Source organism: Eretmochelys imbricata, chromosome 13, assembly GCF_965152235.1.
Source record: "Eretmochelys imbricata isolate rEreImb1 chromosome 13, rEreImb1.hap1, whole genome shotgun sequence".
Taxonomy (NCBI): domain Eukaryota; kingdom Metazoa; phylum Chordata; order Testudines; family Cheloniidae; genus Eretmochelys; species Eretmochelys imbricata.
Window position 1 is genome coordinate 21,848,516 of NC_135584.1, and position 22,666 is coordinate 21,871,181.

Genomic DNA, 22,666 nt, shown 5'->3' on the forward strand with positions numbered 1-22,666 from the left:
TTCTATTTAATTTTACATTTAAACCAAAGGGGAGGAAGTCAGCAGTTTAATAGATAACTTAGTCATCTTGCACAATCAAGATATATTGTCGGGTTGGGGGAAGAGGGTTGTATTTTTTCTTGTAAGTAGCCGGCTTTGATCACAGTCAGAGACAAGATATTGGGACAGATGGACCAGGAATCTTCTGTGTCAATGCTTCTGAAACTGTGGTCTTGGGGCACTTGATGATGGACCAGAGACAGTTGGCTGATCACATGATACTGGCTCCTCCTCCTTGTTCCTAGATACTAAATTGCATTAAAAGAAACTAAAACCACATTACATGCTTTCCTGATATTTCCTTCCATTTGAACAATTGCTGTAGTTTCCACAAATATGCTATTCAGTTGCCACTAAGGGGGAAGGGAGATGTCCATGAGACAATCTCTTTTTCTAGATGTGGTCCACACTAGGGACAAGAATGAGAACTGCTGTGTTATGACATGTCAATTGTTATGTTCCCACCTGTCAGACCAGGTGTCATTTCCAGGTTGATGGTCAACATAGAATGAAGCTTGTGGTTTCAGATCAATCCTTCATGGACAGAAAATCTCACTATAAAGACATCACTCAGGCTTTGGCACAAATAGTAGAGAGACTTTGGTCACTTGAATCCAAGATGGAGCTGGGCTAAACTACATCTGTTAAAGAGAAAGAGCTATCATGCGCTCAGGATGGCTGCCCAAAAGGTCATTGGTCGGTTAGTATTTAGAAGGTTGCATAGCAATGGGCTAGCTGTGTTTAATCTGTGTAAAAAGACAAAACAAAAATTGAAGATTTCAGTTTCTGTCACTGCTGACCTCTTAACAGTGAGGAACAGTCTGTTTGCTAGACAAGCTTCTATTATTATCCTTTGGAGGAAAAAAATAGGACCCAGTACTGTTGAGAAATTAGGGTTCAAATCTGACTACTTTCTGGACTGAAACAACTGATTCCAGTTGTGACATTCCTGGGGTACTCCCAATCTTCTTGTGTTTCACATGAGTTCTGCAAGATCAGCTTTACAATTAATCTAAACTGCACTGGCACAATGTCACATCCCAACTATTATTTCTTGCAGTGAAAGGTTGACCTAAATCTGTGATGCTGCAATTTATGGCTTTGCCACCCTTTGGCTTTTCGCAAATGAAGTGCCTATCATCTCCAGTACATAGCTTTTTATTTCCCACTTATTTCTCCACTTTCTGAGCTCCATAAACCTGCTCATAATAATGATACACTACTTTTCATCTACAGATTGCAAAACATTTTACAAAGGTGGGTAAGTACATTACTATCCCATTTTAACAGATGGAGAAATTGAGGCTCAGAGATGTTGAGGCCAAAATTTTTCAAAGTGGCTTCTGATTTTGGGTGTGTCATATTTTGAGTGGCTAGACCTTAGGCCTGATTTTCAGAAGCCCTCAGCGCCCTTAGCTCCTGTGGCTATGATTGCCAACAGTGACTACAATGCATTGGTAATCTTTCTGAAAACACCATCCTGGCCACCATGGATGTAGAAGCTCTTTATACCAGTATTCCACATGAGGGTGGACTACAAGCTGTCAAGAACAGTATCCCCGATAAGGCCATGACATACCTGGTGGCTGACTTTGTCCTCACCCACAACCATTTCAGATCTGGGGACAATTTATACCTTCAAGTCAGTGGCAGTGCTATGGTTACCTGCATGGCCCTCACAGTATGCCAACATTTTTATGGCTGACTCAGAACAACGCTTCCTCAGCTCTCGTCCCCTAGCACCCCTCATCTACTTGCGCTACATTGATGACATCTTCATCATATGGACCCACGGGAAGGAGGCCCTTGAAGAATTCCACCTGGATTTCAACAATTTCCACCCCACCATCAACCTCAGCCTGGACCAGTCCACACAAGAGATCCACTTCCTGGACACTACAGTGCAAATAAGTGATGGTCACGCAAACACCACCCTACACCAGAAACCTACTGACCGCTATACTTACCTACATTGCCTCCAGCTTCCATTCAGGACACATCACAAAATCCATTGTCTACAGCCAAGCCCTAAGATAAACCGAATTTGCTCCAATCCCTCAGACAGAGACAAACACCTACAAGATCTTTATCAAGCATTCTTAAAACTACAGTACACACCTGGGGAAGTGAGGAAACGGATTGACAGAGCAAGACGGGTACCCAGAAATCACTTACTACAGGACAGGCCCCACAAAGAAAATAACAGAACACCACTAGCCGTCACGTACAGCCCCCAGCTAAAACCTCTCCAGCACATTATCAGCAATCTACAACCTACCCTGGAAAATGATCCCTCACTCTCCCAGACCTTGGGAGACAGGCCAGTCCTCACTTACAGACAGCCCCCCAGCCTGAAGCAAATACTCACCAGCAACTACACACCACACCACAGAACCACTAACCCAGGAACCAATCCGTGTAGCAAACCTCATTGCCTACTCTGTCCCCATATCTACTCTAGCAACACCATCAGAGGCTCATTCACCTGCAAGTCTACTAATGTTATATATGCCATCATGTGCCAGCAGTGCCCCTCTGCCATGTACATTGGCCAAACCGGACGGTCCCTATGTAAAAGAATAAATGGACACAAATCGGACATCAAAAACATACAACATACAAAAGCCAATGGGAGAACACTTCAATCTTTCTGGACATTCTATAACAAATTTGAAAGTAGCTATACTTGAACAAAAAAAACTTCAGAAACAGACTTCAAAGAGAAACAGCAGAACTAAAATTCATGTGCAAATTTAACACCATTAATTTGGGCTTGAATAGGGACTGGGAGTGGCTGGCTCATTACAGAAGCAGCTTTGCCTCTCCTGGAATTGACAACTCCTCATCTGTTGCTGGGAGTGGACTACATCCACCCTGATTGTATTGGCCCTGTCAACAATGGTTCTCCACTTGTGAGGTAACTCCCTTCTCTTCATGTGTCAGTATATTTATGTCTGCATCTGTAATTTTCACTCCATGCATCCGAAGAAGTGGGATTTTTACCCATGAAAGCTCATGCTCAAATATCTGGTAGTCTTTAAGGTGCCACTGGACTCCTTGTTGTTTTTGTGGATACAGACTAACACGGCTACCCCCTGATACCTGACAACAGTGACCAGTGATTCTGGATGACTGTCATAAATATAAAGGGAAGGGTAACCACCTTTCTGTATACAGTGCTATAAAATCCCTCCTGGCCAGAGGCAACATCCTGTTACCTGTAAAGGTTAAGAAGCTCAGCTAACCTGGCTCGCACCTGACCCAAAGGACCAATAAGGGGACAAGATACTTTCAAATCTTGGGGGGAGTGGGAAGGCTTTTGTTTGTGCTCTTTGTATACATGGTTGTTCTCTCTTGGGACTGAGAGAGGCCAGACAGAAATCCATCTTCTCCAACCCATCCTAAACCAAGTCTCCAATATAGCAACCAGTATAGGTAAGACAGGAAAGGCGGATTAGTTTATCTTTTGTTTTATGTGAATTTTCCCTGTGTTAAGAGGGAGGTTTATTCCTGTTTTCTGTAACTTTAATGTTTTGCCCAGAGGGGGATCCTCTGTGTTTTGAATCTGAATACCCTGTAAAGTATTTTCCATCCTGATTTTACAGAGATGATTTTTACCTTTCTTTTTTAAAAATAAAATCCTTCTTTTAAGAACCTGACTGATTTTTCCATTGTTCCAAGATCCAGAGGTTTGGGTCTTTGATGATTTTGTAACAAATTGGTTAGGATATTATTCTCAAGCCTCCCCAGGAAAGGGGTGTGTAGGGCTTGGGGGGGATATTTTGGGGGAAGATGTCTCCAAGTGGTCTCTTTCCCTGTTCTTTGTTTAAAACGCTTGGTGGTGGCAGCATACTGTTCAAGGACAAGGCAAAGTTTGTACCTTGGGGAAGTTTTTAACCTAGCCTGGTAAGAACAGGCTTAGGGGGCCTTTCATGTAGGTCCCCACGTCTGTACCCTAGAGTTCAGAGTGGGGAAGGAACAGTGACCGACCTGAGAAACTTTAAAAAGTCCTGATTTTCAGAAATTGCTGAGCAATTGCTCTCTCAAAATCAGGCCCTTCAAGGTGTACCATGTACAGCATCCAAAAAATCCTAGTCACTTTTGGAAATCTTGGTATTTGACTTTAACTGTAGTTATTTAAATCTCATAGGGCCACATTGTGACTTCAGACAGATGTTTAGTGCATGTACAATTTCTGAAGCTGGAATATGGCCTGTTACTTCTGCTACTTTCCACACTTACATTCCCAAAGACTTTGCAATTCTAAATCTTATTGATTAGAAACATGAGCATTAATTTTCTCAGGACTCCACTGGCTAATACTTGCAGCTGTGTTTTTGCTCTCAGTGATGAGTCTACAAGGCCTCAGGCCACAGAGCTATATAGCTGATCGTCTTTCCTCCCCCTCTTGATGCTGTTTTGAACCACACAGACTGGGAACATTTTCCAGTTGCATCCGGAACTTTCTCCCCAGTCTGTCACAGGAAACCTGACAGGGCTTGAATAAGAAAATACAAATAAGGTCATTATGTATTCCCTTGCAGAATTCCCTTAGGGGAGACTTGGTGTCACATGTTCAAACATTAAAGGGTAAATGTAAAAGATTCTCCCTGCTGATATGGAAGAAACTAGAGTTAGTAAGACACAGGTTTTCACGACGCCTCTTTCACTTGAAATGCAGCTGTAGCATGAAAAGCAACTGCAAAGACCATACAGTGATATTCCAGACTTAATCCTTCTCCTTAACTTCACATTCAAGTCTGCTCAGTTTACTAGTCAAAGGATGATCTTTCTATTCAACATCATTGCAAATCCTACCTGGGATCTGGAAATCAAACTGTGTTCTTCCTTATAATGGCAATAAAAATTCTGTCCCCAGGAACTTAGGTGATGATTCAATCAATGATGTGTAAAGCAGAACAGAATGCAGCTTGTTGTTCTGTGAGGACCTGATTCAAAGTCCTTTGAAGTCATTAGAAAAATGCCCAAGACTTCCATTGCAGAGCTGGTCAGAACATTTCTGCCAAAATGAAAGTTTGGTTGAATATGCAGTTTCATCTAAGCCAAAATGTTTCTCAGAGCCGTGTCAGTTTCAACAAAACTTTCATTGTGATTTTTTTTTTGGTCTAGGTTACACAGAGAGAGAGAAGGTGACTCTACAACCTGATGGTTAGAGCACTGGACAGGAATATGTGAGACTCTGCTCAAATCCCTGCTCTGTGTGATTCATAGCAGAGTTTTTCATCCAACTCAGGCAGAGAAGGAACTTGTACCTGGATCTCCCACATCCCAGGCTGCACCCTCCTCCCCCGCCTCTCATTTGCTCCCAGCACAGCTCCATTTTCACAAAAACATCTGGAGGTTTTGTATTTCTTCTAAAGTGGAACAAAACAAATTTCACAGTCTCGGAACTTACTGTGGAGTAGAATTGTCATCCTCTGGTCAGCTCTATTCCATAAATTTAGGATAAGGGTCTGGGTGCAGGGCTAAGAGAAATAAAAGCTGGTTTTTGACAGAAAGGAAGCAGGTATTACTGGATTCAAAGAGTCTCATTCTAATTTTACACCTGCTGCTGAAGTAAATGGAATGATAGTAGAGTAAAAAATGGCATCAGATCAGAATCATGCCCACAGGGTGCAGACTTGATGAGGGTGAGTGAGGGCCTTTCATTACGTACTAATTAGAGCTGGTCAGAGACCAATAATTACATTTCATGAAGACTTCTGAGGTTTCAAAATTTGTTTTAATTCCACACCAAACAAACCTTTCCAACATTTTTACAAAATGGAACTTTGTTGAAACAGCCATTTTTGGAGTGATCACCTGAGGTTTGAGTCTCTCTGTTACTGGTCAGAAGTGAGCAGAGAGCCCTGGACCCCAGAAACCTCCCTGTCAAAAACTGACTCAAAACTGGTATGTCTCCACAAAAACATTCAGCTTCAACTGCATATTTTGACACATTTCATAAACAATGTTCCAACCACCTCTAACACTAATCACTTTGTTGACGATGGATCTGATCCAGTGCTCAGTGAAGCCAATGAAAGCCTTCTCACCAATGGGTACTGGGTTGGGCTTCATAAGTGTGGATTAAATTATTCTACAAAGTTTTCTCAACAAATCAATCCATCAAAGAGCAGGTGCCTTCATTATTATTATTAATTATTATTAATAAACAATTATCTTTACAGATATTACCTAATTCTTACAACACCTCTAGAAGATGAGGAGATAGGTATTATCCCTTCTTTTGGCTTAAATAGGGTATTTATTTGAGTCATTCCTAAAATGGAGAAAATTTTCCAGAGGGCTGAAGAGACTAGCTCTGCGAACCACAGTGGTTCAGTAACGGAACACATAGGTTCTCAGGTTTGGCAAGCTTGAATAACAATCTTAAGAACCTGAACTAGATTTGATTCTGCACTATACGTTAGGCTAGATTTTATTTTTCAATTCTTGGAGCTGGTCAAAAATAATCATAATTTTCTTTTACATGAAAAAATGGTTTGTTGACAGAAAGAAAAATTCAATTTTTGTCCAAATTTTTGTCAGTGTCCCCAAAACCTGAAATTTTTCAGTTAAAAACAAATCAGTATACAGTTGCTCTACAAAAAAATAAAAATCAACAAAACCAAAACATTTTCGTTTTTTTCAAGATTTTTTGAGGAAAATAAAATACATTTCCCGATAAGCTCCAGTAATCTTTTCTTTCTCTGAAAAAAGAGTTCCATCTCTCTATTCTAGACATGAATATATATATACACACACATATTTAGATGACCTTGTTTTTATGGCCATTTCTGTTAAGTGGAACCTCCTCAGACCAGAGGAAACCATTATATGTGCTCCATTTTCTCTCAACACCTGCACAGCATTATTGATATAATTCAGCTCTATCAAGTGAACCACTATGGGAAGAACAGGCAGTTGAGAAGAATACATTTCCTGTCCGCTGAAGAGGTAAAATGGAATCACCATTTTGACTCATTCAAGAAACAAACTTGTCTGAGGATCACATGCCTGTCGAGCCAATGTTATTTTTGGCAGCTCTCTATGGAAAGCCATGGATTTTGTTTTGCCACATCTGTTCTCTTGAACAGATTCTGCTTTAGATGGGGCTGTTTTACTTTTTTTTTTCCTTTTGGGGGGGAGGGGGGTGCGTTTTGAATGTCGCACTGGAATAGCACGTTTTCATAGCTGAAACAGGCTGTCCCCTCTGGGCCTTAAACAGCATTTCCAGCTATGTGTATACTCCCATACCCTCACGCTGATTCTAGGAGAAATTATTTCTTTTGCAGATGTTCAAAGAAATATATATACACATAGAATCTGTGGATTTTTAAAATAAATAGGGAAAGGGGGCATATCAGATGCTCACATGTAAACTAGGCTTAAAAGAATACCTTATGCTATAACTAACATGGATAACTTTGAATATCTGTTACACAGAATGAAAGTGGTGTTTCTTCACAGATCCAAGGTTTGTTGTATCATTGAGTGCAGAGGTCAGGCTTCGTTAAGCTGGGACCTTTTTGTTGCCCAGCAGGAATTTTACAGAGGCACGGTTCATTGAAAGCCACAGGCTAAACCAAAACATCTTTGAAAGATGATTTCTTTATGAGAGTTGGTTCTGATTTCACAGCAGTTTCCATTACTGGACTTGGCACACTCTTTGGTTATTAAAATGCATATTTTTGAAGTTGCAAATCAACGTATAATATATATGTACCTGTGTGAGAGTATATTTGTGGGCATGCATGAATGTGTTTGTGTGAAGGTATAATTACAATGCCCAGGATTTGTCAGGATCTTAGATCTCTCTATTCCTCTAATGTATTTTATGTTTTAGATAAATGTTCCTTTTCACAGCATTTGCTGAATTATATCAGGGTTACTTCCCCTCTGCCCCCACACACACATTTTCTTTTCAGAAATCCTAGCCCTCTACCCCTTGTTCTGACTCCTTCTCTTCTCCTTCACACCAAACATCCTTTCAACACTTTGCAGTGTAAACATTAGCCCTGTCTCTTGCTCACAAGATTATTGTTTTCATATCTCTCGTAGTTAGACCCTGGGATAGTCCCACTGATAAATTAGTGGCTCTGTTGAATGAACAGTTACATTAAGACAGCATTAATCTGAGGCCTCGTGAGAGCAGAGCAGGCACCCAATTTCACTCTATGAGGAGGTGCTGAGAGGAGATTCTATGTGTTCTCCTTAGATAACTGCACAGCACATACTGGTAGGCCCTCATTAAGTCAATAATAGCTAGATATGTTCACACCAGCTTTCCAGCAGAAATGCCTGCTCCACAAAGATAACTGGAGCTTTTCACCAAAAAATGATTTTTTTATACCAAAAAATTTCCCAGGAAAAAGATAGATTCCTCTCCCTTCAGCACCAATACCCATACAGGACATGGTTTTATAGCCAAAAATAATCTCTCAAATGAGCACATGTGTTATTGCAGGTGAACTACCAAATCTATTCCATCAACATTCCCATGGAAAGCTCCTGGTTTCAGGATATTTCAGTTAAACTATAAGACTAGAAGTCTGGTTTGCACTAGCTCCCAGAAGTTCTGGATGCAACTGCTTCAGAGTGGGCAAGTTAGTCAGCACCTAGCTTATTTTCAGAAGTTGGCATAATCCATGAAAACTGACACTGAAAATATTTTCACATAAACCTCTGCAAATCAAAACTGCTGAACCTATGGGTGTTCTGCTGAACAAGTCTTCTCCCTGTTTGGGAGTCATACCAGATGACTTGCATATCAGGAGAATTGTTAATTAAAAATTTGTCTACATGGGTAGTTATTACAGAAGAGCTATTTCTGATTAAGTTACTGGGTGGACATCCTTATTCTAGAAAAAAAGTGTGTTCCCTAAGGCTCTCTTATTCTGGAATCAGAGCATCCACGGATATGGAGTTAATCAGAAATAGTTAATTCACTTTAAATTCACACCCTACTTCATTCTAGATTAATTTTCCTGTGTAGATAAACCATAAATTTCAAAAGCAGAGCCAAATCTTGTCTTCATTTCCAGCTCTACAATTGCATTTGAGACGGTGGGATTATGCACAAGACAAGATTTTGATCTGCGGAATCTTTGTCCTTGGTTATGGTCTCCAAGCCAACAAGAATGCCTCTTGTCCTTCAGCTACCAGGCTGGGGATCAAAGTGTAGCTGACCTTGCACAGGTAAATGAGGGGGTGGAAGGGAAGGGAATTTGTACAAATACACATGCATTTGCATGCCTAATTTTTACATGGAATTACCACAATTGCATGCACAATTGACACTCAGATTCAATGGTTATATGGTCCAGGTAGATTGATAGATGCAGAAATTCAGAAGTCAAGTAACTGAGAGCGAAAGTCAGTAAGATGGCAATTTTGTGCGGCATTTACCATGACTGAATACTCAACTGTTGCAACTGCACCTGCATTGGTGAGCACTAAATTCTGAAAATTTGAACTTTAGGGACCTACATTTTTGGCTAGGTTGAGACCCAGCCTCTGGTTTTACTGATGCAATTTCCATGTGTAAAATTACTCCCATAATTTTTCACCCAGAAAATGAACTGTGGATGCAGATCAGAGAATCTGAGACTCTTTACATTCTTCAGCAGCAATCCGGTAGTGACAGGCACACATACTTGAATTTGAAGAGCAGTGTAGCTAGAATGGCAATCCAGCTACATTTTGATGCGCTATTTGCAAACCAGACGGAACAGGCTCCCGTCGGGTATATTTCACAAGGAAATATTTTTATGCCATAGATGTGCATGCCACATGAGGCAGGCATATGGCAGTATTACGTTTACCTCTTTTACTTCACAGGCCTTTTCCATCCTATTTCTTCCTTTAACCTCAAACTGAGATTAGAGCCAGGCTCATGTCAAGTGTCCCACAGCTAACCTCTAAACTAATTTTTTATTGCCTCAAAGAGAAGGTTTGAGAAAAATATTTATAGGTCCTGGAAGAATAGTAAAAGTTTGCAAGCATTTAGGGCTTTTACTCAATAAACCTTTATGTGCCCTTCATGCACCCATTCAGGCTCTGAAAAAATAAAATAAAATAAAACAACACTGGCAATTCGTGCACTGACAGTAAGTCAAAAATCTTATAAAGTCCATTTAAAGCCAGTATTATACCAGTCCAGATATACAAGCCCCAAAGGAGAGAATGGGGTTAGAATGGTATGCACCTTCCCAGCTCCACACTGGACCTTGCTTTATCTCTCACTAGTCTGTCCAAAGCACTCCTGCAAAACTCATCTGCCTTCTTCCTGCCCCTCTGCAATTCCCTTCACAGGCTCCCCTTTAAAGGCCTTTTGCATCAGCTAGAAGCTCCTTGTCCTCACCTTCAAGCCCTGCGCTATCTAATCTTCTTCTCTGCTATAATCATTTTGTACTCCCTCTTGCCCACTCTGCTTCCCTGAACCTGCTTGTCTAACCTCATTCTAGCACCTCTTCCTCACAGCCCTATCTGCCTGGGACTCCTGGCCAAGCCCCATCTGCACTGCCAACCTCTTCTCTTTCATAGCTGTCTCTTTAAAATATGCATCTGCCAGAAGGCATGGGAACTCTAGGTCCCCAATTGAGGTATGTATTTATGTATCAGAACTGCAATCTGTATCAGCTCTACCTCACAGCTCACTGGCATGCTTTCACTGTTCTATCCCTCTTTGGTTCATTAGCCATTCAGGGTACATCTACAGCCACAGCTAGCCCAGATCAACTGACTTGGACTCACGGGGCTCAAGCTGTGGGGCTAAAAATTGCTGTATAGATGTTCGCGCTCCAGCCCGAGACCGAAAGTCTACCTCACGATTTTTCAGTCGGGAGCTCTAGCTCTGCAAGCCTGAGTCATCTGACCTGGGCCAGCTGCAGGTTTTTTTATCCCCATGAAGACAAAACCCTTAGACTGTCAACTCGCAAGGCTAAGGACCTTGTCACCTGTTTGCCTGTAAAAGGCCTAGCACGCTTATTAATAGTAAAAATTAATAGAAAATCTTTCCAACCTCTGTTGCAGTGGAGCTGATTTCCCTGGGGAAGCACTGGAGGAGGAATGCAGGCAAAACCAGGGGAAATGAGGGAGAAAGTGGGAAAATAAGTATTTGTAGTCATCGTTATTAATTTGCATGATGGGAGCACCTAGGAGTCCCAACCAAGCTCAGGGCAGTATTCTGTTAGGCACTGTACTAACATAGTTGGACCCAGTCCCTACCCTCAAGAGTTTACAATCTAAATACAAGACAGACAAAGGGTCGAGGGTCAGGAGTATTACTATCCCCTCGTTGTAGAGATGGGGAACTGAGACACAGAGAGATTAAATGACTTACCCAAGACCACACAGAAAGTCTGCGGCAGAGCTGGACACAACCCAGATCTTTCTTGGTTGATCTCTTTTTGTTTAGCTCGTGCAAAATCCAATCCAACAAGCAAAAGCGAATTATTCAATAGCCAGAGAATCCCTCCATTTTGCAGTGCCCCAGGCAGAAATATTGACCCATCAACAAACCATTTGGTCAGGCTGTCCAAGACCTTGCCCATGTATTGAAAATATGCTTTAATATGCTTTAATAATAATATGTCATTTAATGAATAACTATGTTCGTGGGGCAGATTCACTCCTGCCACTTCCTTTATGAAAAAAAAGGGTTCAGTCCTTAATAGATGCTGTGCACAATAAACATTAGAGGGGCTCAGGAGTTACTCTAAAGGAAAATATGTATAGAACAGACGCAGGACCCTTTTGTTGTAGCACTCTTGTGCCCACGGAACTTCTGCAGTTTCACTGACTATGGCTTGTCTGATCCTGTTACAGTTTCAAATGTGACCTGACTCCTGGGGGAAGGAGGATATTTTTCCCCCCTGGATAATTTCTCTGCTCAGCTTTATTCTCTCATTTGTCATTTGCATGAATTTCAATTGGTATTTATTTTGCAAACATACATCCGCAAGGCTCGGAAACAGACTATGGAGGGAACATGAAACAGGCTGGGGGCTGGACAAGAAATACCATTGTGCATGGAAAGGGAACTCAAGTCAGCCTGCCAAGACGAAAGTCTAGTCAGTGCACAAGATTCATTTCCTGGCCTGGTAGTGGGTCTGAATCCACTGGAAAAGATTTCCCATGCAGCTGCGTCTGTGTAATCCACCTATCAGGACAGGCACCTGAGAAGAGCAGGTAAGTGGAATTAATGTCACTTGGAGACAAGATATAGCCTAAAGCTCCACAGTGGATCCCGCCTCTCTCTGTTCTTTTCTTTCCTGCATGAGGCAGTAGCTGTCTCACTGAGCAGGTTGGGAAAATAGAGTATGGAGGAGACTCCTGGTTACTCTAGGTGAGTCTGTGTGACAGGGCTTCCGGGGGGTAGGGTGTTAACAATTCAGACAATCACTTGGGTGACACAAATCAAACTGGAAATAAGGAGCATATTTTTAACAGTGAGAGTTACCAAGGGCACAGTGGATTCTTCACGGACTAGATATATCTTTAATCTAAACAATATAGGGTAAAAATTTCAGCTGTGCCTATGTTATTTTAGGAGCCAAAGTCCCATTTTCAAAAGTGACATTACGTACTTAGGTCCAGATTTTCAGAAGGGTGATTGACTTCAATGAGATGTAGGCTCATAAAGGTCAGATTTTAAAGGTACTTAGGTGCCTAAAGAAGCAGATAGGAGCCTAGCGTTTTTTTTTTTTTTTAAAGAACCTAGGCACCTAACTCCAATTGAACTCTGTGAGAGTTAGGCACCTAGAGCCTTTTGAAAATCCCAGTAGGTCCCTATCTACATCTTTAGGAGCCTGAATGCCTTTAAAAATCTGCCCCTTAGCTAAGAGCCAAAGTAACTTTTGAGAATGAGGCTTAGTGTTTTAAGCCAGGCATTTCTGAATTCCTCCCTGCCCCCATGCTCTAGTTTAACAATAAGCTGTTGGGTGTATTTCGTTACTGGGTGAAATTCTATGGCCTGTCTTCATGCAGTAGAGCAGACTTTATGATCACAATGGTCCCTACTGACTTTCAATCTATGAATCTCTGAAAATGTATTAGGATTAGTTCTTAGCTTCTGTAAATTGCTATGTGTAGATGCGAAGGACCAGGACATGAAGTTCTGGGGCTTGACCACGGAGACTCCCTGCCAATATAGTAATAAGTTGTGGTAACACTACTCAAAAAGTGATGCCAAACAGTGATGGGAAAGTGGCAGGGGAAGAGACATAATTGGAGAGAAGGGACGGGAGAGGAGGAGGAGAAGATGACGGGCAAAGGACGATGCCGAAGGGCAGGTAGACCACAAAGAATAGAACAAGAAAATCCAGAGAGAATTCTCCATCTCCCTCCCTCCTGAGGCACAGAGAAGTGGAGTCTTACAGCTGATTCAGGTACTGCAGGCTGTGGCAGGAGTAAGAAGGCACAGCGAGGTGACTTGAGGAAATGCAAGGAAACCAAAACAGATGAAGGGGAAGCAAAGAAGATGATCCTATTGGTGTGGGCATTACCAAGCTGCATGTGCTGGTGGATGATGCCTCGCTCCCTTGTGGGATTCAGAACCTTGACCAGATTTAGTTACTTCCCTTAGCATTCTCTCTCTTCCCCACCTGCCTAATTTGAATGTAAATTAGGGGAAAGTGCACCCAATAGAGACACCCCCCCAAATATCAGTTTATATGGTGTGGGAAATGGTGAATATAATGCTGATCCAGGCCTTCAGAAAATGGATCTCTCCCTAGTTCTGACAACTTAATTTCAGCAGTGATCAAAACCCCATTTTCCTTTCCTAATTATCGATTACCACAATACTAGTGTAATAAACAGGAGGGTACATTTATCTGCCTCGGCCAGATCTTCAGCTGGTATAAATGGATAAAGCTGAGAACTAACTGAGGTTCTGGCCAACTATGTATTTGCATTACCACCCATCACTGCAGTAAATTTAGTTTTCCTGCTCGAACCATGCCTGCTTCAGAGGGTGTCAAAACAATCCACTGTTACAGCAAAATCACTTGCACTACAATATTGATGCCATAGAACACTGGACAAGGACCCCATTGAAAGGATCAGACAACAGGGACACTAGATCTAATTCTCCTCTCATGTACCCCGGTGTAAATTGGGAGTAATTCCATTACAGATCAATGAAGTTGCACCGGAGTAAACCAGGTGGAAATGAGAAGAGAATCAGACCCATTGCATTCATTTCCTTTTCCTGTTAATGGAGGAAATTTTTCTTGGCATTTTGCTGTTTCCAAATAATTGTGCTCAAGAATAGCATTAACACCACCCGCAAGTATAAGCCTAAAAATTATCATTGGCCCTGGCAGCCAGGTTGTCTGGATAAAAGTAGCTCAGATTCCAATCCCCATGCACTGCATGTCTTGCCTGAAGCACAGAGCATTTGGCCAACTCCCGGGGGCAGTCAAGTGAAAGGGTCTCACCTGCTACCTGCAATCAATCCTTGCCTAGAGTGTCAAGCCGACCTCATTGGGGGTCACTCAGCAAGGCAGATCCATTGCTCTCTGTTTGTCAGGTGGGGATCGGTTCAATGCTTCCTGCAAGGGTCAGTGGCAAATGCTGGCAGTAATTTTCAGCTAGGCATGTGGGGAGGAGGAGGGAGCCTGAGGCATTACTGGCTTCAATAAATACTTCAGGAATTTAACAGGCTGGTGCAGACTGCATCAGTGCATGATGATGATGTGATGGAACGCTTGCACAATATAGCAAGCACCCCTGTCATTAAATATCCTTACTGCAGTGAGAGACAGAGCAGCTGAGCTGCACTGGGGAATTGAATATGCATATATTGGGTATCAGATCTATCAGGTTCATTCAGATGATTAGGTTAGGTACGAATCAGTACCAATGGTGTCCAGCATGCATAGAATTGTACTGACTCATGTCAATGGAAAATACAGGTAAATGCCAATGGTCAAGCTTAAATCGCACCACATCATAATAAAAACATTACTCACAGCAGGTCATTTTAAATAAAGTAAAATTATGCAATATTTTCAGGACTGGGGGAAAGCAAGGACTCTCTCCCTCTCCATCAGGCAATCAGAGCTTTGGTTACTGTATAGATTTAAAGGGAGAGGATTTAAAATGATGGCTTCTATTTTTGCAAATTCCAAGCAAAATTAAATGCAGGAGAAAGGATGCTGCTTTGAGCAAGGCACTGAACCAGGATGCATGCAATCTCAGTTCTATAGCCTGCTCTGCCACAAACTTCCTGTGTGCCCTTTGGCAAGTCATTTAATCTACCCTGGAACTCAGTCCTGCACCCGTAAAATGGAGAGAGTAGCACATCCCTACCTCACAGGGGTATTGCAAAGGTACATACAGTGTATTCACAGAGAGAAGCTCTATAATTACCTGGATAGACAGATTAATATAACTTGGATTTCTAAGTATGTCAGATGAGCTGCACAGCTGTCTAAATTACCTTAAAAGTGCCAATTATTTGTACCCTGTTAAAACTGGTCAGAAAACTAGACAAAGTCAGTTGCATTTTTTTATCCAGTACTGATGTATTTTGCACAGCAATTTGATGCTGGCTAAAACAGGGATAACTCTGCCAAAAGCAGCAGAGTTACACTAACGTAAGTGAGAGGAGATCACGCCTAGTGAAGATAGTGTAGTCTGAGGGAGGGTAAACTGATGTAATTTACACATAGGGAAGCCAGAATAAGGAATAAAGAGAGCAAGTTAAAGTATGGTCTACTTAAACCTTCATGGTGACAAGTATCATGGGATAGCCGTGTTAGTCTGTATCCACAAAAACAACAAGGACTCCGGTGGCACATTAAAGACTAACAGATTTATTGAGCATAAGCTTTCGTGTGTAAAAACCCCATTTCTTCAGATGCCACCGGACTCCTTGTTGTTTTTAAACCTTCATGTTAATTACTTTTCCTCCTGAAATTTCTTTCTGTTTGTGAGTTACATCAAACTTTAGACTTGGTGGGCCAGATTTAGAGGGAATGCATCAGGGTTGTAGGTTGCATGGTGGTAAGTGAGTATGGCTATAAAGGCGTATATAAATTGGTGCGATATACACGCCAGAAGGAAATGTAAAGTACACCAGCTTTTAGCTTTCCTATATTAATTTACCAAATGAAGCTAAACCTATTTAAACGACAGATTTAAGTGTGTTGGGTTGGCACAGATGTAACTCAATCAATTTTACATTGATCTAATTACACTATTGTGATTTTTCTCCAATATAGACCTGGCCATATTCATCCATACACTCCTCATCCCCTTTGGTCACACCTCATAATTTGGCTCTTAAGAGATGAGTCCTCAACAAGATTTGTTTTAGACATGGCTTTGGATGCCTTTAATTATGGATGCCAGGTACAACTGGTACAACACATTTTGCAAATTAGACCTTCAATGCAATAGTGATTTTCTCCTTTGCTTCTTTATCACAGTGCTGATGGCACCAGCTTACAAATACACTCCCCCACACTGTGAACCAGAAAGAAATGAAATCTACACAGGGCCAAGGAGACACAGTAACTCAAGATATTTCATTAGACAATATCTCCATTATGAGTACGACATTTGCATTCATAACTGAGCACAGGGATAACTTCTGAGTGAGTTATCTCTTCTGTCTTTATGAGTGAAGATTAATGTCATAAGTGATCAGTAATCATATTATATATACACATGTGATGTATATTATTTTCATCTTCCATGTTCTTTTGGAGTGAAAGCACTTCTGATGACAGTTGTGGGAAATAGGAGGTTCTGAACTCTGCTAGATTTTGAATAAATTATGTGGCTGGTTATTTCATCTATTAAAATCCGACAAGTTTTTTCATCAATTGAAAATAGGTGCATGTTAAACTAGGAAAAATTCTGTTCCTGACTCTGGGTCTGTTTCCTGGGTCTGGGGCCTAAACACCTCCTTGTGAAACCAAGAGCACAAAAAAGATAATAATAGCTGCAACCAGCAATTGCAATGTCTGAGGATCTGCTGGACTGTTGTGTGCTCTGCCCCGTCTGCCCATCTGCCAAATCGGGGAAGTGGTGAAGAACCAGCAATGCCAGTTTTGTTCCCCCTGAGGATTTTCCATGAAATGGCTTTCTGGCTGCTTTGCACAGGCTTAAGCTTGCATTGTCTGGGACTTGCTCATAGTGAAACTCCATTTATAGTATTGTAGCATAAAAATGCGGAATAAATTAAGGGTATCAAGCGATTAAAAATTAATCACAATTAATCACGCAATTAAAACATTAATCACAATTAATCATGCTGTTAATAATAGAATACCATTTATTTAAATATTTTTGGATGTTTTCTACATTTTCAAATATATTGATTTCAGTTACAACACAGAATACAAAGCGTACAGTACTCACTTTATATTTATTTTTCATTACAAATATTTGCACTGTAAAAAACAAAAGAAATAATATTTTGCAATTCACCTCATATAAGTACTGTAGTGCAATCTCTTTATCACAGAAGTTGAACTTCCAAATGTAGAATTATGGACAAAAAAAACTGCATTCAAAAATAAAACAATGTAAAAATTTAGAGCCTACAAGTCCATAAGTCCTACTTCAGCCAATTGCTCAGACAAATAAGTTTGGTTACAATTTTCAGGAGATAATGCTGCCCACTTCTTGTTTACAATGTCACCTGAAAGTGAGAACAGGCGTTCTCATGGCACTGTTGTAGCCGGCGTCGCAAGATATTTATGTGCCAGATGCACTAAAGATTCATATGTCCCTTCATGCTTCAACCACCATTCCAGAGACGGCGTCCATGCTGATGACAGGTTCTGCTCGATAATGATCCAAAGCAGTGCGGACCGACACGTGTTCATTTTCATAATCTGAGTCAGATGACACCAGCAGAAGGTTGATTTTCTTTTATGGTCATTCAGGTTCTATAGTTTCTTCCTCAGAGTGTTGTTTTTAAGACTTCTGAAAGCATGCTCCACACCTCATCCCTCTCAGATTTTGGACGGCACTTCAGATTCTTAAACCTTGGGTCAAGTGCTGTAGCTATTTTTAGAAATCTCACATTGGTACCTTCTTTGTGTTGTGTCAAATCTGCTGTGAACGTGTTCTTAAAACAAACATGTGCTGGGTCATCATTCGAGACTGCTGTAACATGAACTGTATGGCAGAATGCGGGAAAAACAGAACAGGAGACATACTATTCTCCCCCAAGGAGTTCAGTCACAAATGTAATTAATGCATTTTTTGTTTAATGAGCATCATCAGCATGGAAGCACGTTCTCTGGAATGGTGGCTGAAGCATGAAGGGGCATATGGATGTTTAGATATCTTGCATGTAAATACCTTGCAAAGCCGGCTACAAAAGTTCTCCTGTTCTCTCTTTCAGGTGACATTGTAAATAAGATGCAGGCAGCATTATCTCTTGTAAATGTAAACAAACTTGTTTGTCTTAGCAATTGGCTGAACAAGAAGTAGGACTGAGTGGACTTTTAGACTCTAAAGTTTTACATGTTTTGTTTCTGAGTGCAGTTATGTAACCAAAAAAATAAAATACAATCTACATTTGTACTTTCATGATAAAGAGATTGCACTACAGTACTTGTATGAGGTGAATAGAAAAGTACTATTTCTTTTGTTTATCATTTTTAAAGTGCAAATATTTGTAATCAATAATAATAATATAAAGTGAGCAGTGTACACTTTGTATTCTGTGTTGTAATAGAAATATATTTGAAAATGTAGAAAAATATCCAAAAATATTTATTAAGTTTCAGTTGGTATATTGTTTAACAGTGAGATTAATTGCAATTAATTTTTTTAATCACAATTATATTTTTTTAATTAATCGTGTGAGTTAACTATGATTAATCGACAGCCCTAGAATAAATACAATATATCCCATGGCTTCCTAATTCAATACTGGGCTATCACTTGCAAGCTTTCAGATTTATAGACATTAGGATGCTTGGATGAAAGGTTTTATGTAAATCAACATTATTATTACCACTGGAAAGGTACTCTTGGATTATCCAATCCCACCTCATGCATTCCTGCAAATACATAGACAAGTTAAATGATTTGATACAAAAATTCACTGCCATGTATTGTCCAGTAAGACTGTTCCCTGAATTATCTACTTGACAGTGATTTTCATCTGAATTCAATAGACTGGCTGGATCACACATACATTTAAATTGGGCCAGATTATTATTATTCTAGCTGGTGTACATTTGTGATGTGGTGCACACGCCCTGATCTGCAGCCCCCCTCTATTTTATGTGACTGATAAATGTGTTTTGTTTGATTTCATTACACTGTACAGACATTCATTTCAAGGGTTTGAGTAGGAAGACAATAAAAAAAACAAATACACAAAAACCCCCAAAGCATGCACATTAAAGAGACATTGTCACCTTTAATCATATGTTCGGCAAAGCAATCAGCTAATCTAGAGCCTTGTGCGGGACTATTTTTTTAAATCCCACTGCCGTCCTGCCCCGGAATACCCATTCCCACCCACATTGTTTCTTGCCTGTTTGTCTCACTCCCACCCACAAAAATCTTACATCCCGCAAATCCTGCAAGAGAGAGACAGGTTCCCCCATGAGACAAACAAAAACCCAAAGCAAAAAAATGCTCAGTTAATATATTATATATTATATTAATATATATAAATGGAATTTTAGACACAATTTTTACCACTAAAAGAATAAAACAAATCTTGCTAAACTACGTAAAAAAAATATTTTAATTCCTGTTATAATAGACATCAAATCTCTTTCTATCCCTCACTTAATTTTAAGTATGAAAACCTTTATTTAAAAAAATAAAAACTTGCTTTACATTGCTGAAATTCTATTTATGACAAACTGAGGAGAGATTTAGTATTTTCCCCAAAATTACTGCAGTCTGTTGGGGTTTTTTTGTCCACCAAATCCCACCTGCAACAAAGTACACTTTAACTGCTCCTGCTATTATGGCAGCAAGTCCTGGGGGACCCATGGGATCCTGGGTCCACTACAGGGCTCCTTAACAACTGAGAAAGAACAAACGTCCAAAGATCCAGTAAAGCAACAGAAGTTCCTTCAATATTGACTAGCTAAGGCTTTGGTCCCAAAGTTCTCTATATTATTTTTCTACATAGGGGCTATTCCATGACTCCCTTCCTCCTGGCTTTAATAGAATATAGAGTTTCTCCACTCCCTCAGCCTGATTGCCCAGGTCATTATATGGGATTTAAACTGATGGAACTCCATTAATTTCAGTTGAGTTCCCTTTTATGCTGACATAAAACTGGCATAACTGAGTGGAGAATCAGGCTCTTTCTGTCCACCTATTTGGTCTCTTCTCTATGGGTTTGATAGAGCTTACTGTGTATTTTAGGAAGATTTAAGGGACAAGAAAATAATACAAGCATGCCCTGGATTTTGCCCTTTTTATTTACATTTACCAGCGACCTTTGAAAACAACATCCTGTCTGTGTTCAGGGTCCCTCTATAAGTTTCTAAGCCCAGTTTCCCACATCAGCCAGCTGCACTGGGAGACTTTTCTCTATCTAATGGGAATATCTCCAGCAGGAGGGGTCAGAGGCTCTGAACACTTTTCCTGTGTGAAATTAATTGAGCTCCAAGGGTCAGAAGGTTACCAGTAGGCTCATTATGACAAATGATTTCTGTTTGAGTAAAAAGACCTTTGGGGTCATTTCAGAATTCTACCTAAATTTTGTAATTATGTCTGCCTCAGGCCTTAAGCAAACAAAAAGCGCCACAACATGTGGAAGAGAGGCAGTCTGGAGATTAGGGAGTGGAGGAAAACAAAGTGGCTTAGCCCAGTAGAACAGGTTTTTCAGCTGAAGCTGTTTAAAAAGCCAGACCAGCTCAACAGACTTGGAGCCAAGCTTGCAACTGGATGGGGAAAGCACTCTGTTGTAGTGTTGTAGTTCATATCCCTGGGATGATTACAATGAATGAGAGTGACTTCCAGTTGGGAAAGGCTCAGCAAAATTCCTACCGGGACGCTTTCGCTTGCAAAACCCAGTAGAGATGTGGAACAATCTTATATGCGGAATTGTTAGTCGCCTTATGGGCTAGACTGTGTTTCTTAAGACACAGTCCTGAGTGGGGAGTTGCACTGGAGAAATTGTGGGCCAGGTTCTGGCCTCCCACAAGATGGCTTTGTACCACTGGTGAGATCTGTGAAAGAAAAGCACTATGTATGGGCTAAATTAAGCTAATTATCATTTCCTTAAACCCCTCTGCCATCTTTCTGAATAGAGCCTGAGTATTCCACCTTCAGGAGGTAGCAGTGATTGTTTTACAATCAAACATTAAAGAATGTCATAGTATTTCACTTCTGGATACTTAGGCTCCGATCCTCAGTGGGTGTCAATTAGTGTCACTTCACTGACTTCAAATGCAAGTGAGAAAAGAATAAGGTCCTTCTACCCAATAGTTCAATCCTTAACTGTGTGCAATAAACACTGTGCACGAGAGAGCTATCCGCAGCTTTCCAATCCTGTGGCTCGTTCTCCACCATTGTTGTTCCTGGCATGGGTTAGCACAACCTCAGGGCTGCTCTAAAATTACACTGGTTCGTAACAGTCTGCAAAGGGTCAGCCATGGATTTACACTTGAACCACTCCTCCTTATGCCCTGGCACACTTTGATCCTAGGTATGGGGAGACCTGAAGGAAATGGGAAGTAGATTTTCCCTGAAAATCTCCATTTGAGTTTTGAGCATGATTGATCCTACTTGTTTTTTAAAATCTAATGAGCTCATAGTCCCTGTTAATTAACTTGAATTTAAATATGTATGTACAAGTATACTATTTATTGCTATATTTTTAGATATCTGTGCAATACATTTTAGAAAACACACAGCAAATATGTAACCTTGTTAAAAAACAACAGCTGTGAAACACTTAACTTATCTGACTCAGCAACTTGAACACCACTACACAGTATAAAACCTGGATTTAGCAGGAGTGATGAACAGATGTCTCTCTTCTACCCCTTTGGATATCCCTTTCCACTCCATTTTACTTCCTCTCCCTCCAGCCCCCGACTTCTTCCACCACAGTCAGTTTTTCCAGAAAAGGCTGAATATAAAACACTGTGATTCTGAATGGGGTACAGATGGAAACAGAAACATATACTCTATCTACCGGTAGAAATTTATGCACTCTCACCATCTCTTTTCCCAGGATCAGATCATGTATTTTGGCTTTATGGGGATAATTCACTTTTGACAGATTAAATGTAAAATTAGTTAAGATATCGGGCCAGATTCTCACCTGGAATGAATCAGCGTAGATCCATTGGCTATGCTGATTTACTCAGCTGAGAATCTAGTCCATCTTTTCTAGACAAATGGAGGCAAACAGCAGAAGGAATTCCTATCACCAGTGCAGATTCACGATACATTTTTGTTGCTTTAGTCCTCAATCCTACAAACATGCTGATGTTTAACACAAGCATTTCCACTTAAGTCAAATGGGCTACTTGTGCTTAAAATTAAGCATGTATGCATTTGCAGGACTGGTGACTTATTTTGCATTGACAGAATTCCCTTCTCAGAGATATTTCAGCTCTTTAGCATTTAAATCAGAAATTCTGAATTATTTGCCCTTCCATATTATTGC